Genomic DNA, 25,282 nt, shown 5'->3' with positions numbered 1-25,282 from the left:
GATAGGTCATTTTTTTAAACTATTTCATAATTTCTTAATGACTCAGGGACCACTCATAAGGCCATCATGATTTCTGAGTTGCCTCTTTCTAGCCTTTCCATTCTCCTCCCTTGCTGAAGAGATGCTAACTATAATTTCTTTTGTCTGTGAACGAATCTGCAAAATTTCCATCATCTGTTCTAACTTGCAGTTTATACTCTGTCATCCACTAAAATAAAACAGAGTTATGCTTATTAGAATGGTTCTAAATTAAGAGTGAGTATTCACTGAATGAGGAAGTTCTTCCCATACCAAAATGCTAGCAGTGAATTCAAGTGAATTTATGCTGCTATGAGGCCTCTTTTGTTCAACCTTTAGATACTGGTTTAGGACTTAGAGACTGGAGGTAGCTAGTGAATAGACTTCAGATTTACTTGTTGTGATTACAGTCATTGATTTATTTTATATCTTTTACTCTTATTTGCAGTAGTAAAACAGCATATGGGAAAATGAGCATTGTTTTGGCAATAGGTGAGAAATACACTACCTGTATCATGCAGTATTTAAGAACATCCACGTAGATCAAAATAAATTCATATTGAAGGGATTTAATACAACACATCAATTACAGATTAATGAACCACTCTGTATAATTCAAGACCTCCAGTTTTATTTTTTAATATTTGTGGACTGGAAGCAGCTGAAATAATTACTTCAGTTTTCTACTTCATGTTTGGCATGAGTTCTAAAGAGAGCACACCCACTCCTGCTCCACTATGCACACACACACACACACCATACAACCGCCCACATAAACTGTGACATTCATGGAACCAGTCTGAACCATCAAGACACTGGAATACAATCTTCAACAGCAGTAGATGTGAAGCGAATCCAGTTGAATAAAAACCTAGAACTGGCATTCCACTCCCTTCATAGAGCACAGAAGCAAATGTGTAGCCCAATTAGCCTCCCATTAAGGACACAGTCTAGTTTTCAGTAGAAACAATCCAACTACTCTCCACTCTAAGCATCCAGTCTGTTAACCCCATTATTTAAATGAACTTGGGAAATGATGACACACACCTTTTTGTCCCTCCTCATCAGCTCTGAATTTCGAGGGGCAAAGGAAGTGGAATGCATACTTAATTGAGGCAGTAAATACAAGGCTGTAGCAGATTGTTTGACTGTTAAATACAGTAATGAGTTTTTAATGGCCGCTGTCCAACATTACACTGGAGAAAAATGGTTTATTAGTAATAATAATAGCTGGCACTTTTATCTTCAAAGCACTTTACAAATATTAGCTCATTAATTCTCCAGCTGCCACTGGGAGGCAGTGGTAACTGTTTCTATCCTCAGTTTCTAGCTGGTGAAACAGGAAAACAGAGGTAGTAACCAAGTTTTCAAAAGCAGGTTTGGGGTATAGAGGTCAATTTCCAATTCAACAACTCCTACTCTTTTTTTTTTTTTAGTTTTCTGATTTTATTAACACAACTACAATGTGCACATAAACTATCCAACTATTCATTTTCTTTGCTGCACAGCCTGGCATTGGGATTGGTGACTCCAATGGCCAGCTGGGCTGCTCTTTCCACAATGGCTCTGTGGTTCTTGGAGGAGACATTGTGAGCAATCTCTGCACGGTAGGATTTGTTGCACCTCAGCAGCCCTCCAAGCTCCTTGGCATTGTGGACTAGGAACTTCCAAAAGCCACGGGGCAGCATGTGCTTTGTTTTCTTGTTGCTCCCGTAACCAATGCTGGGCATCAAGATCTGGCCCTTGAATCTTCTGCACACCCTACTGTCAGTGTCTTTGGGCTTCCACCAGTTGCGCTTAATTTTGACATATCGGTCTGATGGGTGCTGGATGAATTTCTTGGTCCTTTTTTATTTCTTATTTTTATTTTTTTAAAGATTTTATTTATTTAATTGAGAGGGAGAGAGAAAAAGAGAGAGAGAGAGAGAGAGAGCGGGGGGGGGGGGAGAGGGAGAGAGAAAGAGAGAAGCATACTCCCCACTAGGCAGGGAGCCTGACTCGGGGCTGGATCCAAGGACCTGAGCCACCCAGGTGCCCCTCTTGGTCCTTTTTTAATGATCTTGGGCTTCCTCAGAGGTCTGAGGGTAGCCATGATGCCAAGTAGGTGATGGCTGCCATCTCCACAGGAAGAGAGGACTTATATCAATTTTTATACATAATTGGATGGCATTCACTGTGATGACTGCCAGCCCCTTTTTGAGGGGTTAGTGGTTAAGGTCAAATTCAGTTTATTTGAACCTGATTCACAAAAGCACACATGAGTTGTATCCAAATTGCTCAATGGTGGTCCTTTAGTATTATTTCAAGCAAGTCAACTGCATTAAAAATTTCAGCCCAAATCAATTTCATGCAGAAGCTTCTATACATGGAAAAAAATGGTCTGTTGAGACCCTTTGAAATCTAGCCCCACTGAGAATTAATTGCTAGAGATTACAAAGCAAAATGGAATCAAGGTCAAACTTAAACATCTTTATTTGGGCTTTCTATTTTTATTCATTCACTCAGATCTCCTTTATGGAAAATAGTATACATCTCAAATTAGTGAACAGTAATAAATAATCCAAAGAGTCTATTATTCATTCTGATGTACTCTATAGATATTAAAATTGTTATTATTTTTGTTTGTTTGCTTACCACTGTGGGCAATGTTTTCAATTTCTTGCCATTGTACAATGCCTTAAATATTTTAATCTAATAAATGAATTCTCCATTATGTCATCAGATGCATTTTACAGAACAAGTTTAGAAAGTCTTATATTTATAACACAAAAACAAATGTATTTCTTGAGAAGCCAAGTACTGTGCTCTAGAGAAGCAGACGTGGGTCAGACAAAAGTCCTATAGCAAATCCATTCCATCAAGTCCAAAGAAATGGGATTGACTGTCTAGCCAAAGCAGAAAGCAAACATTTTTGCCTCTATTATAGAAAAAGGAGTTGGAATTCCTCAGCATCTGAGAATGCTACTTATATTTTGCACATAAAAAGATAATAATAGCATTTGCTTCTAAACACCCCAAACCAAAACATCAACTACCTCTCAAAATCCCAAATATATTGACCATGCCTAGAATAGCATTGATTTTTTTTTTTCCTTCAAAGCCTTATCTTAATTGACAGCTGTTAATAAAGATAGTGCCATCATGATGATAGGTGTCATTTTCAAGAAGTCAGGCCGGTATATGACATCTGCCATTGCCAACTATTTCTATCTTAATCTGGAGTGGCAGATACTCACACCTTTGTGGAAATGCCAACCGTGTAATGCAATTGGTTATATATAACCCCCAGACGTGAGGGAAATCCATGCATATTGATATGACAGAGCATCAGAAACATTTCTGCCAAGAAATAAGAAATGGTAATGAGGGCAAGCAAATGCTTTGGGGAGGGTAAAGGTTGAATTTTACATATACTGGTGCCCAGGGACTGTTATAGAAAGAATCAGGCATCAAATGCTTTCATGACAAAATTTTGGAGAGAACACAAATGTCCTCCTCTCCCAATGTATCTCCCACACGGAAGTCCCTCACAATTAATTATTTGCATTAAAGCTTTTAAATAGTCTTTTTAAATGCTGCCATACCTGGGATAAGTATGCATTTTCGTGTAATACCTTAGGAGGAATCCTTTGTATCTATTTTTCCACATGTTTAACTGAGATAGTGAAACACAGAACAGGTAAATTTGGATAAACAACAGAGATGGGTGCTAGCTCTTGATGAAGACTATAGTGAGAGAATCCTGCTCATCAGGGGGGCACCGATGGACACTGCACACCTGGGGGATGGAGTCCAAGAGAGAAGAGAAAGGACATGCAAAGGACTAAATGTTTGAGCTTCCCCCCAAATTCATACGTTGAGACCCAAATTCCAATGTGATGATATTTGGAGCTATGGCCTTTGGTAGGTAATTAGTTCATGAGGTGAAGCCCTCATGAGTGGGATTAGTTCCCTGATAAAAGAGACCCCAGAGAGCTCTCTTGTGCTCCTGCCATTCTTGTTGGGCAGATACAAAGAGAAGTCAGCCCGGAAGAAGGTCCTCGCAAGAAGACCATGCTGGCACCCTGATCTCAGACTTCCAGTCTCCAGAACTATAGGAAATAAATTTCTGTTGTTTATAAGCCACTCTGCTATGGTACTTTGTTATAGCACCCTGAACTGACACAGGGTATGGAAGGTGTATGAGAGACTCAAAGGGAACACAGGGTGGCAGTTAGGGGCTTGGGGCTGGGACTCAGATACTTCTGAGTTTGAGTCCCGGTGAGTCCTGGCTCTGCCACTTCTAAGCCATACAGGATGACCTTGGACAAAAAGCCCACTAGGTCTATGTCATCCAGCTTAAAATGGGTATTATAATAATAGTACTTTACACAAATCACTGATGCAGAGAATGCAAAATATATCATAAACATGCAGTAAGTGGTAGCTATTTAAGCATCAGCCTGGCACAGCCTTAGTCCTGTCTCTAGTATAAAACAATTATTCAATAAAAGCTTTTTAAATGACTTGTCAGTATCTCATAGGACCTACAGTCAATCAATCAGTCAATATATCATAGAATTAAAGAAGCTATGGAAAATCAGATTTCCTTATCTTTGGGGAGGGCTACATTCAGCCTTGGAAATATAACTGGTAATGTTTTCAATATTTCCCCTAGACTCATTACATCCTTCAGTTTATACCTTAACTCTGATTTTTTTTTAATTCATTAGCTATAACACATTTCTCTTTTGTTTCAAATAAAATCTAGGGGCTCCTGGGTGGTGCAGTCAGTTAGGCAACTGACTCTTGGTTTTGGCTCAGGTTACAATCTCAGGGTCATAAGATCGAGCCCCACTCTGGGCTCTGTGCTTAGCACAGGAGTCAGTCTGGGACTCTCTCTCCCTCTCTCTCTACTCCTCCCCCCATCTGCTTTCTCTCTCTCTCAAATAAATAAATAAATCTCAAAAATAAATAAGTAAATAAGAACATCTAAAAGCAGTAGTGTGGGCTATGAACTGGACCACAAATCAGGATATCTGAGCCTTAATTCTGATTTCACAAACACTGCCTAACCAGTTATTAGACCCTGCCTGTTTTTTCATCTATAAAATGGGCTAACAACTTGTCCCTTTTGGTTCATCATGTCACTGTAAAAGTCAAGCAAGATGATATGGAAAAAAAAATCTCTAAAATGCTGAAAGCATCTAAATATTGCAAGACATTATAATTTTCCAATAGAAATCTTCAAAAGTAATCTTCTGAATGGATGGAAATGTAGTATTGAGTGTGTCAGAAAAGGTCTTCCCCTTGAAATTTTGCGTGAGATGTGTTGTTTCCTTTGAACACATCAGTACACAAAACATCCCATAATAAGCTAATATTCTGTCACTTTATATTCTTTAGCAAAGGTCTTTGATGCAGTAACGAACTGAATTCACAATCAACTCCAACTGCATCAAATGATCAAAAATCACCACATTTTTCTTACCTACTTGCCTTCCTTTACACTGTGAATTACATCCCTTAGCCCCAGGGAACACAAATGCCTCATATCAGTATGCTACCAATGCATCCCTGATTATTGCCTTATCCTCTTCACCCTGATACCACTATGCCAAAGAAGAGGGATACCCCTCCGGAGATTCAAATGTCCAGGTTACAGTGACTTTAAACTGTCAGACTGTTATTTGAGGGTATCTCCACTTCACAGGCATTAACACCTGCAATCCTTAGCATCAGATTTACCACTTGCAGCAAAAGCATCTGTTAGGGAAGAACCTCTGCTAAAAATGCAAACCTGTTACCATAGAAGCTATAATATGCCTTTTGCATCAGTCTCTCTGCTGTCTCAGCTCTCATCTTGGAAAGAGGAGATTATATAGGAGAATGGACAGGACTGTCTGGAAGTTTGGAGACTGCAGCAGAAACCCACCTCTGAATGGGAGCACGCCCATCTAGGACAATGAACGAAGGGCAGAGAATGACAAAGGAAAGTAGAGGAAGATGGCTCTGAACACAAATTTAATGATTTTCCATTTTGTTCTACTTTTGGCAATTCAGACTTTCTCCTTCCCCATTACCTACCTGCGTTCCATAAATTTTAAGGCTCAAGGTGTGCTGGATATTCTCCTAACCTACCAGATTCCAATCCGTTCCCCACCTTCTTCCATCCTACTCTGTGCAGAGGGAACCATCTCCGCAGACCACTTCAACCAGGCTCCCCTGCCATCTGACTCCTGGTCAGTTTGGCCACTCCAAGGAAGGAGCAGGTGGTCTGCATCTGCCACTTGACTGCGGCAGTTTCTTTACAGGTCCTGGCTGGCAGCCTTTCCCAGGCCTACTGCTCTCACCTCCTTAGTAACTTCTTTTGTCACTGTCCCACTGGATGAGAGGCAATAATGGCTCTTTGGCAGCCCTTGTTGGTTTCCCTCAAGCCTTTCCAAAAAGATGTGGTCCCTTCTTGAAACTCCCTTCAATTGCCTGAGTATGCTTATACATAAGAAAAAATAAAAGTAAAAGCAAGAGGAGACCAAGTCTTACTCAGAGAAGACACAAAACTCTGGGTCCTTTAAAATTGTCAAGGGGACACGCTACCCACTTCCAGCCAGTGGCACTCTCCGGACACTCAGGTTCAATACAGTGAGGACATCAAGTTTTTAAAGAGAAGTCAGAAGTATGAATTTTTATGTGAAATCCCTGGATTTTAAATGTTGGCTGAAATACTTCTTAAAACACTCCTTGGGCCAAATAAAACACGTATGTAGGATAGGTTCAGTCCAAAGTACATTAGTTTGGATCCTAAATAGACTATGGTGCCTCTTTTTAGAAAAAAAAAGTTCTGCTTTTTGTTGCAATGCATAATTACAAGAAAGGTAGAAATTCACATCTATACAACTTTTTCTTACACAACTTTTTTAGTCCTAAAAAAATAATTCTCTATCTCACTTGAAATCTCAAGGCAAAAGAGAGAAACATTCAGACTCAAAGTCACAGGAATCTTGGTATCTGGGTCTGTTCTAAATGTATGAATCTAATCAAATCACTTAATTTCAGTATGGCTCACTCCGTTCATCTGCAAAATCAGGATAATGACTTCTTTCCTACCATCTTCACAGAGACATTTGGCTGAGAAATGAAATAATACACAGTAAATGAAAAGTGCATTTGAGCTCTTCAGAGAATAAAATGTGCAGAGGGAACCAAAGGAATTTGTAAGAAAAACCTCAGAGGTTTGCCAAAGCTTTTTTTTTTTTCTTTTCCAACCACGTTTCATGACACCGAGGTAACTGCAAATCAGTGCGTCAGGCCAACATGATCTTCATGAAAATCTACCCCAATCTAAGTCGGTGGTACTCAACCCTCCAGGTACATTACACTCACCAGAAGTTTTCAAAAATCCCCAAGTCTTAGTTACCATCCCCAGGGATTCTGATGGAATTCATCTGGGTTGGTAATTTTTAAAAAGCTCTACAGGTGATTCTCCTTTCAGTTCAAACTGAGAACCAGTACTCTTGGGATCTTTCAAATACGTTGAACAATCGCTACTACTATATGTGTGCATAACTGACGAAGGTATCAACAATTTTCCATTTGATTGTGCCATGATGAAGGTTCACACTTATTCACATGCAAAGGGATACACACACACACACATACACACAAGCACATCTATCTCTCTATCTTTATCCATTCATACACTGAATGTGGAATAGATGGATAATTATTATAATTAAAAGCCAGAATTAATTGAGTGCTTAGTAAGTTCTACTAAGCTGTCTATAAAGGTTGTTCCCTATAATGTTCACAATAATGCACACAAGCTGGGCATGGGTATTAACCTCCACTCCATAGAAGAAACCAGTGTTAGATTAAAATGACTTAGCCAAGGTCACACACCAAGGAGTTAGTGGAACCCAGGCAGCCTGATTACTATAGCTAGTGCACCAGTTTGCTTCCCACGGTGCCAGACAATATAAGGTTTATGAGATGCATAAAATGGAAGGTGTGCTCAAGAATGTTAAGATATGAGAAGGGAATTTTGATGCACACTAAAATTCACAGACCGAATGGGAAAGTGGTACGCGGTAGTCCCTGGAGTTAAGGAGAGCTGGATTAGAAGATGGGCTGTTGATGGTTTTGCTTAGCTCCTACTTTGCAACTATGGGGAAAATGGGATGCACCCAAATGTCAGAAGGGAGAACAATTAAAACCACCAGGAAAAGAAACCCTGTTTAAAGAACAGAGTACATTTATACAGTTGCCATATTCAATACGTATATTATTGCATCACCTGCCAGCATAGTTTGGATTGGATATTTATGCCTTCTTAAATTTACCTATATTGTCAGTTCAACCAGCAAACCACAATTTTTGAGGAATTCATCTCAGTTCAAACTCTCTGATTCTTATTATGTATAAATATACACATAAACACATACATATCCCTAACAATTTGATTTCCAAAGAGATATACAAATTATAATCTCTTGGTAGGAACAAGCTATTATGAAATGAAAATAACATTTTTTCACAGAAAATTTTAAACATTGAAAACAGAATATGCATTCTCTTTGTATTTTTATTATCTAAACACAATAGGAAGGTAAGCAGGATCATTTTTTAATCCACAATACATAAAATCTCAATTAGTTATGGTCTATTTGTGCACTGACTAAAAACATTTGTTAACAAAACAGAATTTTCTAGTTTACTGGATAAATATACCAGAAGAAATTGTAGAATAATGTTACGTTGCCAAGCAACCACAGCTCTACTCCCTCTTGTTTGTGATCAATCCAACTCATTCATCAAGCTTCCAATCCCAGTGCTAGAGAATTCCAACCAATTTGTTTCTTGGGAAAATTATAGTGACTTTCGGTAACACAATAACACTTTTATTCTCAGAAGATAAACTTAGATGTTCTTTCGATCAAAGGGATGTGTTAATTCATTATTCTCTACATGGTGTTAATGAGAAAACTATAATTAACTACACTATTGCGACACACATAAAATAAACTGTAGTAATTAGTAATGTTTAAGGTGTTAACCAGCCTCCAAAATTAGAAAATACAGAATCTTTCCTCTAGTAAAGATGTGGAGAAAGAAGAAAGCACCATATCTAATTAAATTGGGAATTGTTTCCATTCTCCCTCGCACCCCGAAGAGGGGGAGAGGCATGGTCGCCAAAATGTGAGAGATTTCACTTCAATAGCAGAGAAAATGGCTCAAAACCAATTCTACTTGTAGGTAGACATAAAATGCTGGTGAATAATGTAATCTTTTCTTTGAAAGAATGCTTAGCACAATATTTTTCCAGGAATGAATAGAAAGAATATTATGCTTTCACTCATTAGCTGTGTTAACTTAGCATATTGTATGTAAATCACCATAATAATTGCATTCTCTTCAGAGTGAATTAGTTACAATGAAGCTGTAATCAAAATGTTCAGAATTGAAAATATAGTATTCTCGGTCTCGGTTTGAAAAAATAACAAGCAACACTGATTGAATCAGATAATACAGCACATCACTGAAAACAGCCTTAGCATAGAGACAACTTCCTCCTCTAGCTTATACCTTTGCATGTCAATTAGCTCCCCAAATTCAGGACTCAATACCTCCAGATCTGTCACGGTTTTCTATGTCACCCTTTGTCTTTGGCCTAACTGAAGCTTTCCATGTGCACTACTGCTTAGATTTTCAGGGGAAAATACAAAAGAGTGAAAAGCTAAATTTTTGTTTCTAAAATGTATTAGACGCCATGGCACTGTTGGCTGTCATAAATCAAAGGGCAAAATAATTTCCAACAAATGAAACATTTAATGCCAATGCTCCTGGGAAACAATATGTAAATGATCACATGAATTTCAGGCAAGCTGTCACACTAATTCCTCAAGGTACCTTTTAAAGATGACATATTCACTGTGAAGAAGGGGGTGTTGTCATGCAAAAGTCCAATACTCTACTATCTGAATTGATATTCACAGGGCTTCCTGACACTCATTCCTTCAAATCTGATGCCATCCAGCCCCCTCTATTACTTAATTTTCCTTTATGAAATTAAAAACAGCAACAACAAAACCTAGCAGAATCATAAATCAGTCTTGATCATTACTCTTATTTAATTCTCCATTAAAAAAAATGAACCAGGCTAATTATTTCAACAAGGCAATTTTGGGTCAAACAACCTATCTTCAGAATTTTCAAAAGTAAACTATATTTAATCCAGCAAATATTTTCCGAAGTCAGGTCTATCTTGTAAAAGTCTTAAGGAACTTTGTGATGGGAACATATGTCCAGTTTTACTTGCTTCGGATCCACCCAGACACAACTATATTTTAATAAGCAAATGATATTTTTAAACTGTATTTAAAACCAATCCAGTAAATGGGATTAATTAATTTAAAGGTAATAAATACATTATGGGCAATATCAAATCCTGTCATTCTTACAATTAGGTCCATGGGATGTGTTTTTGCTCATCACCAGGTAAGTTGGAGCACATAATAAAACCATGAGGTAGCAATAAACATCTGCAGTCTTTTCTTTAAAGGACCCGTAAGTATAGATGCAACAGAGAACAATCTAAAAAACATGTAATAATCATCACAGTCCTACTCTTCTGCAGTGATGTGGGTAAAAACATACCCAGAAAGAGATTTTTAATGAACTGCCATAGCCAATACTCACACTTGCCAAGAAATAACTATTTGTCTCCATTTATTTACTGACAATATTCAGGAGCTTGGGAGGAATGATTATACACTATGCTCTGCCTTTACTAGAGGTAAATCCATCGCAACACTTAAGGCCATAAAATGGAATGCTGGATTATACACTACGCCCTAGAACCAAGTTAAATTATGGAAAGCCATAGGGTGGTTCATCACAAGAGACTGAAATTAAGACAAACCCAACTGCAACATCCGCCTGTGAAAGAGGAAATACAGTCTTACACACAAAGCTGTAGAATAAACTCCTTTCCCCCCCCTTATCACTAAGTTTCCCCAAATAGCTTTCTAAGCTTCTCTCTCCGTCAATGTACTGACAAGCCAACGTGACCAGCAGTTGGTCAGTTTATATCTTCCAATCTGCTGCAATCCAGAACTGTGTAGGAGTTGTATGGGGCAGTAATATTTAATATCCACTGATACTCTCCAAAATTAGAAAACACAGTATTTTGCCTTATATAAAGATGCGGAGAAATGAGAATGCCCCATATCTAATTAAATTGAGGATTAATTAGTAATAACAGTAACGCCATCAGCAACCATAACTAACTTAGGGTGTTTATTAAGCATTAAACACGAAGCTAAACTGTCTTCTTGGATTATCTCATTCCAGTCCTGCAAAAACCTATCAATACCTTTAAGCAAGGTATTGATATTATCTCTATTATTTAAAAGGGGAAACCAAGGCACGGAGTAAATGGCTCGTCCAAAATCACACATCACAGAGATGCCGGAGCTGGAATTGGAACCCGTCTGGGCGCCTCAAGAGACTGCCTGGCGCGAGCCCAGGTGGCTCACCAGTTGCCCACCTCCGCGCGCACGCGCACATGCCCCCCTTCGCCCCCACGGGCGTTCCAGAGAGCGCGCCGTCGCGCACGCGCGTGCCCAGGTGGCCACTTGCGGGGCCTGGAGGCTCCTCCGAGCTTCTCAAGGGCGGGGCCGAACCCCAGCGACCCTCGCATAGAGCTAAGCCGCGGGGCTCCCTCCCCGCCGCGCCGCCCTGCTGTGCCACTAGACACCTGCCCTTCGCCGCTCGCCTTCTACCCCCTCCCCAGCCCGCCTTCCCGGCTGACAGCCGGACCACCCACCCCGCGCTCGCCCCAAGGCGCGGCTCCGGGCGTGGGTACCTGGGCCCGCGCGACAGCGGCTTCTTCGGCCCTTGGGTTTTCGCAGGAATTCCTCAGCCCTGCCCCTGACTGAGAAAGTGCCGCTCACACAGCGTGCAAGAGGAGTGAGAATCAAGGGGCCGGCGTTCCCCAGCCTCCCAGCCTCCAGGCTCCAATCCCTGCTCTCCAAATTAATCACTTTCTCCCTCCCCACGCACACTCTTACTCAAAAAAAGAGAGAGAGGCACAAAGAAGAAGGGACCATCCGTGACCGGCATCTCTAGCTCCACCAGCTCGGCTACCAAGGAGCCATGGCAACCACGCCCCCGGCCTGGCCTCTAGCCCCCACGGTGGAACTCCTTAACCTTCCCGTTTTCACGCCGCCCCCCAACCCTGCTGTCCACAGATCTCCCTTTTCAAGCTGGCGGCGTACACCGAACCCCAACCAGTACCTGGAATCCTCTCCTGAGAATGGGAGCAAGATAGGGGCGGGGTGGGGTGCAGGAGAGAACACTGTCCCACGACCCAAGAGATGGTCAGGGGCAGGGAGGAGTGCGACCAGGACTGACCCCAAACCCAGGTAGACCTTCGACCCCCTACTGGAGAGAGGACTGCAATCTCCAGGAGGGTCTGGAGTGCTCGCCAGAGGGTCGGGGGCAGTGGGGGATGGGGGAGGCTGAAGGAAAAACAGAGGGTTAACCTACCCGTAACCACGCGGAGGAAGTGGGAACTGGAGGATTCGTGTAGCGGCTTCACTCTGTCCGACTGACACGCAGCTGTGTTTGAATCCAGCCTCAGCCACCAGGGGGCGGGGCTGGGAAAGGGGGTGTCTCTTCCCGGGTTAGGGCTTTAGGCAAGGATAGAGCCCTGATTGCGCACCATTTCCTATCCACACTGAGTTGACCCCTCCCAGCAGCAAACCCTTAATCCGCCTTCCATCACGCCCGAAGAGTTGGCTACCGGGCGAACTGGGAGAAGCCGTAGGGCTAGCAAAACAGATGCAAATTAACCCCCACCTAGACACACCTGAGCCGTCTTTGGCTTTAGATCTGTTCCGTACCTTCTCTCAGGGAAACTTCTCCCCCCAGCTGGCTTGCTGCGGGAGAGGGACGTGCGTTGTCCAGCAGCTCTGAGCGGATCCAGGGGAGTTTCTTGCCGGCCGCTTGCAGCTGATCCACACGCGGGTCGCCGGCTGAGATCCCGCCGGGCCCCTCCCGTCGCTAGCCGTGGCCGCGAGAACGCTGGACCTGTTCTGGCTTGCGCTCGGATCCACGCCCTCCGGGCAGAGGCTGGCTAGCGCCTCTCTTCTCTTCCTCGGTTCCGCTCCGCCACCCCTCACCCACGCCGCTTATTTTCCCTCCCTTTGCACACTCCCTTAGGACAGGGAGAGCTACAGCCTTAAGACTTTTATTTCATGGTGAAAAGCAAGGGACGAAGCCAAAACTTCGCTCGTCATTTTCAACATCTATGGTCAAAAGAGGTAGGCTCGCTGTCCCTTTTATCTGCAAAAACGAATTAAAAAAAAAAAAAACAAACCTCCCCCTCCCGATGGTTTCACTCAGTACATATTCCAGACACGGGTCGCCGGTCTGGTTTTCCTTCGTTGCTGCATGTTGGAAGGGTGTGGTGCCATGTACCTATTAAAAATATTCGTTTTGCTTTCCTTCCTTATTTATGGGTGTGATGAGGTTTCCTATTTACAAAAGATGCTACTACGATAAGCTAACAAATTATTACATACATAGATTTGGGCACCTTTCACTGTTAACCATTTTAAAATTTTTGTCTTAACACGGTCTGTAATTTTACTACATTGTTCCGTAAAGTTTTTCCTATTTATTCTGTATTAATTCACTATTATAGGGTAGAAGAAAGCCCTGTGTGCTTATTTCCACTGCAAAAGGCCATTTCTGATGCCTTATCAATTACACCAAAACATGTAAATTTTATATTTAGGATTCCAAAATTAATCTGGGAAAGTTACAGGCTTTTGCAGTTATTTATACACCTCTTTCATTTTTTTCACTCCATGATCATATTTTCCAAAATTTTCACACAATACCACTTAAAAAAATTCTGTTGAATTTAAGTTCTCTTTGATGGTAGGAGAATCGTTGACTTCTAATTTTTACTCCACTAAGGCAGTAAGATTAACTTTACAGTCTGGTTTTGTTCTCATCTTGTACATTGAACAATGGGGACATTTAGAGCTGTGAGCTCCCCTCAGAGCTGGTTACCACTATAGTAGCAGCTAGGGGGGAGGCAATTCAGAATTCTGCTTCAGAAGCAACTGAATAAAATATTTTGAAAATGAATTAATGGACTTTTAAACTTTAATAATTGCTAACCTTGGAGCCCTGATTCTGTCAGTTCATGTGTGGGCCCAGTTCTTACTGACTGCATTGCAAATTGCAAATGCAAGTGAGGGCAGGATTTGTCCTGAGTTTAAATTGTACTGCTAGAGTAATTTCTTTGCCTGAGGCATCATTATTCACATGGCATGTTTTCTAAAGTAGAAACAAGGACAGAATATTGAATGAAATTCCAAGAGGGAAAACATAGGAAAACATTTCCAAGGTCAAGGAGACACCAAGCTGAGTTGAACTCAGAAGTCGACCACCTTCTGGATAAACATTCTCTGACCAAAAGACTCAAAACTCAATCCTGGCCAAACGTACAGCTCTTCTTTTCTCTATGATTTGTTTGTTTGACATTAGGATCATTATGAAGAGATATATAGAAAGAGAGAGGGAGAGAGATCCTAGCATTTATCATTGTTCAAGGTGCTAGGATACAGTGGAAAACATAACAGACAAGGCTAGCTGCTTCTTTTTAAGTCAAATATCCAAAAATATATTAAAGAATACCAAGGCATAATACCTGAAACAAAAAGATGAAGGGTCAGTTCTTAAATATGAGTTTTCTTGAAAGGAAAATAGCATACTTCTGAGTCTCTGACACTGCATATAAATGAGGAACTAATAGCCCAATATTAAGCCCAAAGCTTACTAGGGACAGCCATTAAGTCTGTATATATACAATATACCCTACCCCAGGCAAATAAGTTTGAAGAGAGGGAGAAAGGGAAAAGTACATAAGGAAAAAGGGAATAAAGGGAAGAGGGAAGACAACGATTCACCCAAAAAGGAAAAAAGAATTTAAAAGAAAGAATTTTAGCCAGCTTAAATAATAAGACTTTTTAAAGAAATGCAAAATAGAAGCAGATGACTTAAATTTCCACATCCAAAAATATACCTCATAGATGTTATCTCCAGGGATAGGTTCTTTTTTGGGGGGGGAGGGGGATACATTTCCAAAGGCAGGCCACAAATATAGGTTTTTCTGACCCAAAGAACTTAAAACAGCTCACTGCCTCAGATTCCGGAAAGGCTGGAACCCGAGACCAGAAGGCAGCCTTCAACCAGAGTGGATATTTGGTGAAGCTACCTTCTGCTGCTGCTTTGAAACCCTCTCTTGGCTCCCATCCTCTGTCTGACACTTTGTTCAGACCAGTTGCCACTCAACAAACAATCCTCATCTATCAGGCATCACACAATTGCACGTGAGTGCTAAAGAAAGACTAGATTTCTTATGAGTCACATGGAAATTGGCTTGCATTAGCTTTGAAAGGTGTGAATTTATCTCTCACAATTGAGGAAGGCCATGTAAAATAAAAATACGACTATCAAACCATGAATGAAGGGGAGAAAGAAGGTCTTTCATGAACAGAAGCAGAAGGTGAGAGAGATAGGCTAGTCATCTGGAAAAAAGAGAAAAAGTATTAAAAGCTGGGGTATTTTTCAGCTTTTACTGCTGCTTTACTACCTATCCCCAGCTTGAACCATCATTTGGTATCATTCCCAGAGCCAGGACCATTGGAGGAGTATTGCTTTTTGGCAAAGCCAAGTAGCTAGTGATATGGCAATGTTCCTAGAAAAATTGTTTAGCGGAAGAGCTGTAGTTTCTGAAATGGCATTTCAGTCTAGCAGTTCTGAATAGTCACAGATCCACAGGGATTTTTCTGGCCAACTACTGTCCTAAAGGAAGGCAGGATGTTCCACTGAGGGGTAGCTCCTCAAAGGCAACCTTGGAAGTTCAGAGCAGCTACTTTCAGCTTAGATATTAAGAAAGCTAAAGAAGATCATATTAATTCTGCAGAGTTAAACTGACAGTGTCGATACGCCTTTAATTTGTCCTTTAATACAGGAACAAAAAGACATGTATTAGAAATCAAAGGGCAATCATTCTGGAACAAATAAAAAGGTAGTATCTTGTCATGCCATGGATCGTTAATACGTGAGATTCAGCCTTAAGAGGTCATGGAACCAGATATTTTCACTGGATTTTTTAAGGGCTAGGTAATTTCACAGCCATTAATAACATTATACTTATGTAGTTATGATCATGCTAAGTGTTATCAAATCTCATGCTTTAAGACATTTGTTGATTACTTGTAAAGATAAGAAAGATTTCTTGTCCTTCAGTCAGAAATGCTCAAATGCCCATTATGACCACCTTACTCTCCTACTAGTGTTTGCTCCAAAGTCCTGTGCAGTAAAGTCTTATCTCGAAGGCCTGAGAACAGGTTTATAGTATGAATTCATTTGTTGGGAAAAGTTTTCCTAGTTTTGGAGGATGGGAATTTCATTTAAGTCTCTCTATATCCAACATAATATAAAATCTTTTCAATCTTGAAAAGTACCTCAGATAGCATATTCTCTTATAGCTTCCTTTTATACTTGAGGAGGGCAAAGTTCAGAAGTTTTCTCAAGATTGTACAACAGGTTGGTGGTCTAGAATTCAATATATATACTGAATTCTCCCTCTCTCTATATAAGTATATATATTAAATATATGTATACTTAATCTTGTTAATAATTAATATATAGATATTCTTATTCTTGTATGATTTGGGAATATGACAGGCTACTGTCATCTTGAAACATAAATGTATTTATTCCAGTTTTGCTACAGCAAACAAGATAAATGCTGAATAGTGAGATGGTGACTGATACCAGGAGAATAAGGGCTGATCTTTACAGAAACAAATAGCCAAAATGAAGGTCTTAGTTGATCCTTTCCTTCTGTCTATTTTGTCCTGTTGATTTTGGAAATTGTTTTCCCACTCTCAGAATAAAGGAAACTTGTTAGAGAAAAGGGAGAGACCCAGTAGGTTTCCTTAATATAAGAGCTTGTGGCAGGCTGCTGGTTGCTTCTCTTCTTGCCCTGACCCCTCACCCCGCAATCTGTCTCCCTCCCCCCTTTCTGACCACACAGCCACCTACCTAAACACTACATTTCACATTCACTCTTGTGACCAAATGTGCCCCCATGGCTAGTTTCTCACCAAAGGGACATGAGGAGAAATGCTATTGGCAACTACCAGGTCATCTTCTTAAAGATAATCTAGATTCACTCTTCTTTTTCCTTCTAGCTAGCCTACAATAGTGAAATAGTCATGTAAGGATGATAAAAGAACCCCCATTATCCTGAGTCCCTCATGACTCTAGGAATTAGAGCCCACATACTACTGAAGCCCATACTATGAAGAACTGAAGTTCCTATTTGAGCCAGTGTCTTTTGAGGTTTCTTTATTATAACTATTTAATCTTTTCCCTAATTAATACAGTTATAATCTCTGTCATCAGAACAATTTCAGAACAGTCAAGAAAAATAAGAATGGATGATATAGTACGTATCCATTGTTTTTGGCTTGCCCAGCATTGATAGACATCCCTACAGCAACAAATCCTAGGAAATAACACCTCCTACGTTTATATGGCTGAGTTGAGGCTGATGCCAATACTTCCTATCTACCACTGGCCCAGATATGTGACACAGGTATAGAATTCATATTCCCTATCCCTCTGTCTATGGTGATTAGAGCAATGAAAAGCAACAGACTCAAAAGGAGCTAATGAAAGACCCACCAAGGATGTATGCTTGAACCATGAGGAAAAAAAATAGGATTACTCAGGAGGCACGATGTAAGGTAGGAGAAGGGGGCTGCTTAGCACCACTTAGACAAAGCATGCCTGAGAATAAAACTTCCACGGGGAAAAGAAAAGAACACATACACTGGACACTTACTTGAAGACTTAGGTCTTCAAATAGATGAAATAGATGAAAACTTCCTGTTTATTAAAAGCTGAAACTGAAATACACCTTGACTATGTAGTATTTAAACTCCATACCACAATACAATAAGCCCACAAAAAGGGGTCAAAACAAATCTGTTTGTATTCACAAGAAATATTTGCCTTATCTTATAGGCATTAGATCCTCTATCTTCTGCCAGTTTCTCACTCAGGTAGTTCTTTGGTGTTTTTTGTTTGTTTTTGTTTTTTGTTTCCCATGGACCAATCTAAGTTATTTATTTAAGCCATCTCCCAACATAGCAAAGGAATGGAAGATCAGTATACTGGTCATCATGTGATACAAGTAAGGAAGGTGAGCTTAAGGTCCCATATACTTTTCTGGTCTGTGTGCAGAGTCATGGCCCAAACTGGTAGTGTGGTCCCCACTGGGTAGTTAGGTCCAGGTTCTCTTTATTCATCTTCAGAGCCAGTGGGAAGTGGATTCACATGAGAACAGATTTTTGCACAGCCAGACCAAGTGAAAAGTAAGAGGGGGAATCCCATAGAGGAGAGAGCCAGGGAGAGGGAGCCCCAGATTCTATGTTTTAATGATGCTCAATCTTCAGCTATCTGAAATATGCATTAATAGGACAGTCTCCAAACAGCTCTGCTGAGGTTCCAAAAGAACTGAATTGATATGTCAACAATCCACTACAAAGGAGACTGTAGTTTGATCTAACTATATTTATTGCCTGATAAGAAAAAAAAAATTGATATTATTTGGAGAACATAACAGAATCCAGAATCTCTACAATACCAAGAAAACAATCCGAGATGGCTCAACATATGATGAAATATATGTGATCTGCACTCAAAGAGAAGCCCCCAGTGGAGATCAACCCTGAGATGATCCACACATTGGACATAATGGGTAAGGAATTTAAAGCACAATTATAATTACACTCATGGAAATTAAATATTATCACAATGAATATAAAATTAGGAAACCAAAGCAGAGGAATAGAATCTCTAAAAAAAAAAAAAAAAAGAAGAACCAAATGGAAATTCTAGATTTGAAAAAAATACAAGACCAAAAATATTTTGAAAATCTCAATTTGCTTAATAGCAGTTTAGAGATGACAGAGAAAAGAGTCAGAGGATTTGAAGCTAGATCAATATAAATTTTCCAGCATGAGAGAAAGAGAGGCAGAAAAATGAATACAGCCTCAAAATAGTTAATATCTGTGTAATTGGCGTCTCAATAGAAGAGAGAGATGGGACATAAAAATATATATTTGAAGGGCGCCTGGGTGGCTCAGTTGGTTAAGTGACTGCCTTCGGCTCAGGTCATGATCCTGGAGTCCCGGGATCGAGTCCCGCATCGGGTTCCCTGCTTGGCAGAGAGTCAGCTTCTCCCTCTGACCCTCCCCTCTCTCATGTGCTCTCTCTCTCTCATTCTCTCTCTCAAATAAATAAATAAAATCTTAAAATATATATATATATACATATATATATTTGAAGACATAATGCCAGAAAATTTACCAAATGTGGTGAAAGCCAGAAACTTATAGATTCAAGGATCTCAGCAAACTTTCAGCAAGATAAATACAAAGTGAACCCCACCTAGGTGCACAATAATCAAGCTGTTAAAAAGACAAAGATAAAAGGAAAACCTGGAAAGAAGACAGAAAGTAAAGCAGCACATTGCATGCAGGTGAAGAGCAAGTTTAAAATGCTGAAAGAAAAAGAGAAATCAACCTAGAATTCCAGGTCCAGTGAAAATATTCTTCAAGTTTGAAGGCACAATAAGCATAGTTCCAGATAAAAGAAACTAAAGAGGGTTATTGCCATCAGGGCTGCCCTACAAGAAATGCTAAAAGTGGTTCTTAAAGCCAAGGGGAAATGATACCAGATGAAACTCAGATCTTTAGAAAGAAAGAAATAGCACTAGAAATGGTAAATAGGTGGGTAAATATAAAAAATTATTTTTCTTTTGATTTACCCAAAGTATATAAGACTGTTTAAGCCCAAAAGGCCTACCTCTTGCATCCAGTAAAACTGACAATTCCCCTAATTCAATAGAAAATGAACATTACCACATGCACAAAAATGTCATCCTATATATGAAGACATGCTTTAATAATCTATATTTCCAGAGTAAAATATAGCATCTTTCATTATGTCGGTTTCATCCAGTGTTTTATTATTAGCACAACTACAGAAGCCTGCAGAGAATTTGCAGAAGGATCAGCCCAATTAGATAAAAATGAGAATCCTCTTTTCAGATCTAAATTTTGCATCATTATCTCTCTAGGAAGAGATCATTAAATTATGATTTAGTCACCAGGCTCTTTACTGACTAGAATGCAGAATAGTTAACCATTTGCATCTGAAAACAAAGTGGAATAAATATAGCTAATCCACTTAAAAATAAAAAAAAAAACTTAAAATTTATCTAAATTTGAATGAATTGCTTAAGATGAAGTACAAAACACCTCTCTGCCCAGCATAATAGGGTTTTTCTATTATGTGTGCCCGGAGGAAAACTGTTTTTGGTGTAAACAGCTAGGACTGATTAACTGATAAATATCTTACACACAAGGTAATTAACAATAACTCTCATGCATCAAACATGTTTTCTTCGCTTTATCCAATGAAAAATACATTTGAAGACAACTCATTTTTGATTCTCAAAATGAAACTAATGATTATATGAGTACCAGAAACAATTACTATGAACCAAGAAAAGGTTCGTCTTATAGTATTTCATCTAATATCATATCTGTTCTATTATGCAACAGTTGAATATCATGAACAGAAGAAAGATGATATTTTTAATTTTTCATAATGACCTAATAACCAGAAATCATAAAAGAAGAATGCACAATGCATTTTGGTAAGTTTTTAAGGCACTGACAAGGTTAAAATAGAGAATAAGAGAGAATAAATAAAAGTGAGTTTGTTTTGTAGTCCCAAACTTTTTTCTTTATGAAGTAAACATTTGGAGGAGAGTAAGCTTTTTAAACATACACAAAAATACCACAGATCTGGGGCGCCTGGGTGGCTCAGTTGTTAAGCATCTCCCTTCGGCTCAGGTCATGATCCCGGGATCCTGGGATCGAGCCCCACGTCGGGCTCCCTGCTCAGGGGGAAGCCTGCTTCTCCCTCTCCCACTCCCCCTGCTTGTGTTCCCTTTCTCGCTGTGTCTCCCTCTGTCAAATAAATAAATAAATAAATAAATATCTTAAAAAAAATACCACAAATCTAATGTACATACAGAAAACAATTTTCCATTAAATGCTACTAAATAAAATGGAAATCAAGTTTTTATAAACCGATATTATCTGGCAGCCTTGTTTTGTCTTTAATTCACACATCCACTCCAAAATTTAGATATAGTGAAAATCTAAAATGCTCACGAAGATATTTAATGAAGCATAATAATAAGCCTTGAAAAACTTAAAATGCTATTGAAATAAATTTCATTTTGATAATAAATTAATGTATTTACTAGGAATAAAATGCAAAGGTTTCCTGACTAATTCTTCCTCAACTGATTTAAATATCAAAATCTGGTGCCAGATTTTGAAGGTGATAGCTGGCAATTAACCTCTCTAAAAGTTTGTGAATAAAGCAAGGCATATGTTTCCACACTTGACGAATTACACACATCCATTATAAGATCTAGAAAAGAAAGGCATTCCCATGCCAACCTTCAAACCCTCAAGAAGAATTTATTCAAGCCATAACTCTACACCGATGACAGAGCAAACCAACATAAATGGGGACTTTACCAAAGGGATTGTTTATAGAGGGTCAGACGAGGTTTTCCCGTAAAATGCTGTAGAAGCCCAACTGTTTTGTTCTATTTTATTCTTACCGTAATAAACTCTTATCCTTTAAGTTATAGAGTTTTCTCACCATCATGTGATCTGAGATGTAAGGGGAAACAGCCCTTCGTTAGAATTATCTCAGAGAAGGAAAATGCAGTACGTTCTCTGAAATAGTGACTGTGGTTTTGTTCATACCCTTGGCCTCCTTGGGAATTGGTAGTTAAATGGAATTCTACTCGTGGAGAGCATCACCAATTTTGTACTTACTACTATCAGTACGTGTAATCTTGTATGTTTGTTCAAGATGGATGACTTTCTTTTTCCTCTTGATTCCCAAGAGATTGAACTTCAGTAAAAGGGATACAGAAAGTGTCGTTGAATGGGGCAACTATGGTGCATATTAAAGTAAGAAAAGTGCATAATAGTCAGAAAATGGTACAGAATATTGCCATGGAATAAAGTGAGGACATGAATATATCTTCATAAAATGAAGTGATCTGGAAATTTCTAAATCAATTTGCTTTGATTAGGAAAGTTATATTTCAATAAACGATCAAGTATTTGCTGAATACTTATTATATACCAAAAATAAGAACCCTGAAATAAGACATAGTTCATTCTTATTCCACGTGGGACAATGCACTATATAAATGGGAAAAATTATATAATTGGCCTTCATAGAGGTCAGGTTACACATGGATACAGGAAGGAGGGGATCATTGTAACACTTCAAGTTGTTTTAAAACACTGATTCAAAAAAATAAATAAAATAAAACACTGATCCCACCGTATTACTTATTTCTTTTTTAAAAAGGCTAAAATGTCTCCATATTGTAAACAGGAGGAATTCCACGTGTCTTAGCTTACTATTAGAGGCCATTACCTACCATATTCAGTCTTACCAGCAACACTCATAGCCGTGAGGCTTGTGTTTGCACTGGGGTATTCAATAGGTTGGCTCTGGAAAAGCCCAGTTTCCCTGAATCATTATAACTCTAGATGACTCAGTCCAATTTCCCTGAATCACTATAACTCTAGATGACTCATCTTGGCTCTAAGCATGTGAAGCTTTGTTACAGCAATTTTCCTTTCAGTTTTTATTAATAACAATAGTGACAATAATAAAGGCTAACATTTATTAAAGGTTTATTATATGTTTTGTGCACTGTGAAGACTCACATGTACACCACTTAATTTATACTCACAAAGCGTCAATCAAGTATGTACTGGTATCATCCAATTTTACACATGAGAAAATGAGTCATAGAGAGATTGAATGAATTGTCTAAAGTTACAGGAAGTGATGGATTCAAGATTTTAACACAAGACAGTTTGATTCCATAGTATACACACATGATTATTGTTCTAGTGAGCCCCAAGAGAACATACATTCTAAAAACCTAGGAGGGGACTGGTATTTTGTGTACATCTCAGAGCAAAGACCAAAAACTACTTGGCACCATAGTAGGGCCTTAATGATTGTTGAATAAATAAATGGACAGGCAGATGGAAGAAGAAATGGAGAGACACTAAGGGCACAAATGAATTCAGGGATAAGATCTGAGAATTTTCTAAAGGAAATGGGAAAGAGAAGATACTTTGAGAGAAGTGCTAGGCCTGAGAACTGAGTAAATATGAGAGAAGAAGCTAGAAAATGACTTAAAATGTGAAGCCTGGGAAGCTGAAGAAATGGCAGCAAGTAAGAAACATGAGTCAATTCTAGACCCTGTTATGGGTTTGGACATGCTGTGATATGGCTGAGATTTGCTCATGAAAATATCAGATATCCACAAAGTTGCAAATGTGGGATTTTAAAACACTGAAATGAATGATTTTGTTTTATGTTTTTCTGGGGTTCATAGAGAGTTGCTGCTATGAAAAGATTCTCAAGGTTATGAATGTGGAGAGACGAGGGACAGGAATAAGACACATCTACCACCACATTTTAGGAGGCAGAGGAGGAAAACCATCAAATTATGTGAAGAGTAAAGTATCAAAAAGTAAGAGATAAACAGAAAAGTACAATGTCATGAACTTTATGGAAGTAAAGTATGTGAGGAAAATGATGTTTAACAATATCAAATAACAGGCTTTAGGAACCCCCCTCCCCCCAAAAAAGGTAATTGTTGACTTTGGTGAAATTTTGGGAGAATTGTGGTTTTAGAAATCATATTGCATTATGGATGGGGTTATTGAAGGAAATTAAAATGTTAATCAACTAGCTCTTCCCAGGTACCAAACAGTGACTTTCGTAGACTGTATAGATGAACTCATTGAATCTACACAGAAAACAAAACAAAAACAAAACCCTGAGTTTGATACTGTGATTATTCCAGCTTCAACAATGAAGAAGCCGGGCCTCTGGGAGGCAAAGTGAAATGCTGGAGCATATGGCTAGAGAGTGAAAGATTAGGGACTGGGAACTTGCATCTGAATTCACACATGCTTCAGTCTACGATTTGGCAGATCAGATCTGAAAAATGTACTGGAAGAGACAGCAATACCCCCAGATGGCATGTGCAGTATGAAGGAGATAGGCCAATAGAGATGGACAAAGTAGAAATGGTAGCTGAAAACAAGGGTGAATATGAGATTCTTCGGGATTGAAGAAATAGTGAAATGAAAAAAAGAATAGCCCTGGGACGCCTGGGTGGCTCAGTCAGTTAAGCGTCTGCTCCGGTTCAGGTCATGATCCCAGGGTCCTGGGATCGAGCCCCACATCGGGCTCCCTGCTCAGCGGGGAGCCTGCTTCTCCCTCTGCCTGCCGCTCCCCCTGCTTTTGTGGGTTCTCTCTCTCTGTCAAATAAATAAATAAAATCTTTTAAAAAAATAGCACTTCCTCTAAGACAAATCAAAAGAAATAGAAATTAAATATAGCATCTTCTAGCTATATTCCATCACTGCCTGGGCCTGTCACCTTCTCTTTACTGTCATAACCAATTCAAGTAGTTACCTTTGATATGGAGGCCACTTTTCAAAGAGTATCTTTGTTCTTATCACTGTACAGGTGATATCCATGAGCTTTGCCCAGGTAAGTTAAAGCACAACAAAACCCATTTTGATGTTGCTGCTGAGCAGTCAGCTAGGTTCACTGCCTATATACAATTAGTTGAGTGTAAGACTGAAATCTTGCAAATGACAGATTACTTAATTTGCTGCATGAGAGTTCACAAACCATGGCTCGCAGGCCAAATCTGTTCTGCTACTTGTTTTATAAAGTTTTGTTGGAACATAGTCATGTACATTAATTTACATGTTTTCTATGCCTGTTTCAATGCTACAGTGAGAGATTTGAGTAGTTTCAACAGAAACTATATGGTACTCAGGGCCTGAAATATTTGCTATCTGGCTTCATACAGAAAAAGTTTCTTAACTCCTGTCCTGGAGTTTTGAGGTTGCCAGCAAATATTTACATTGTTACGAGTAAATCCCCAAGTCCAGATGGTCTCCTGAATTACCCTGACAGAAATGTATCCTATATCAAATTAGCTACTCTTTCCCTCTCCCTATATACATAATTCTGCAAACTAAAA

General features: G+C 39.4%; 1 protein-coding gene across 17 annotated transcripts in view; it reads right to left on the bottom strand.

Moving 5' to 3' along the window:
• The window catches only part of CHL1 (cell adhesion molecule L1 like), a 209,788-nt gene extending 196,617 nt beyond the window's left edge, over positions 1-13,171 (bottom strand). For 6 of the 17 annotated variants that reach the window (XM_027585988.2, XM_027586000.2, XM_027585990.2 and 3 more), the window contains exon 1: positions 12,900-13,171. The gene's annotated coding sequence lies outside the window, so the exon portion shown is untranslated. The other 11 variants (XM_027585986.2, XM_027586003.2, XM_027586001.2 and 8 more) reach the window with 10 other exon arrangements.
• Between the last annotated feature and the right edge of the window lie 12,111 nt (positions 13,172-25,282).

The sequence above is a fragment of the Zalophus californianus genome, chromosome 1 (genome assembly GCF_009762305.2).
Source record: "Zalophus californianus isolate mZalCal1 chromosome 1, mZalCal1.pri.v2, whole genome shotgun sequence".
Lineage (NCBI taxonomy): Eukaryota > Metazoa > Chordata > Mammalia > Carnivora > Otariidae > Zalophus > Zalophus californianus.
The sequence above is the reverse complement of the archived record's forward strand: the minus strand, read 5'-3'. Positions and strand labels throughout refer to the sequence as shown.